The sequence below is a fragment of the Triticum dicoccoides genome, chromosome 2B (assembly GCF_002162155.2).
Source record: "Triticum dicoccoides isolate Atlit2015 ecotype Zavitan chromosome 2B, WEW_v2.0, whole genome shotgun sequence".
NCBI lineage: Eukaryota > Viridiplantae > Streptophyta > Magnoliopsida > Poales > Poaceae > Triticum > Triticum dicoccoides.
Genome location: NC_041383.1, coordinates 53,717,048 through 53,718,116, shown reverse-complemented (window position 1 = coordinate 53,718,116; position 1,069 = coordinate 53,717,048).

Genomic DNA, 1,069 nt, shown 5'->3' with positions numbered 1-1,069 from the left:
CGCGCTACTGGTAGGCCTTTACCCCACGCTACCGCTAGGGTTTGCCCTACTAATGAGGTATTGCCTGCCATGGTGTGGCACTTAAATCCCCCTATATAACCGGAGCAGGGTAGGGCTATTACGCTCACCTCACCCACTTCTTCTTCATCCTCTCGCTAATGCTTCATCACCACAGTGCTCCGCCGCTCCACCGTGCCATTGCACCGCCACTCCAGCACAGTCCCGCAACTCCACAATGCTGCCATTGGATGCAAGTTGTCCAATGGTGGGAAGCCGATTAACACCGGAAAGGAGGATGCCACTGCGGTGTCTTCGTTGGGATATCCATCCATGTGATCGGCCCAACCTATTTCAATCAAGAATTCTTGTGTTTGAAACTGAAATAGCTACTTTCGGAGTAACTGAAAGAAAATCAATGACTGGAGTGGGGGAGTCAAAGTCGAAAAGAGGATTCCTCGCTTCTTTTTCTCATGTAAATCCTAATTATTCTTGATAATGGATTGAATATGGGATGTTATGGGGTTTGATCAACTACACTATGAACATGCCATGTACGAATTTTACAACAATTTTGATCTCGCCCCAGGGCCCCTTATCTCTGCTCCTGATGCACAGTACGGTGTGTTATTCTTTGCGAGAAAATACCACTATTTGAAGGAAACACCGACAGTGTACTCACATGATGAGAGGTTGACATTACCAGTTCAATAATCAAATTATCAGATTAGACGGCGATTAATCAATGTCAGATCCCCAGAAGGAGAGCAGAGCACACGGTCCATCAAAATTAATTGCCATAATAGTATATTTTCAATACCTGGTACCGATCATCCGAAAGCCAAAAGGACGGCCGGTGGCAGTAGAAAGGAATAGTATAGTTTCTCGTTCTAACAGGAAATTGGTTCGACTATAAGCATGCATTTGACGCCATGATGAGGTGAGTAAGTCGAAGTAGCTAGCTAGCGATTCAGTTAGTTAGCTGTTGATGCCACCACAGCGTCGACGGCAAAAAAAGCCGGTCCGCATCGGCATCCGCTGCACAAGGACACTGGGCCACATACAAAAGCTT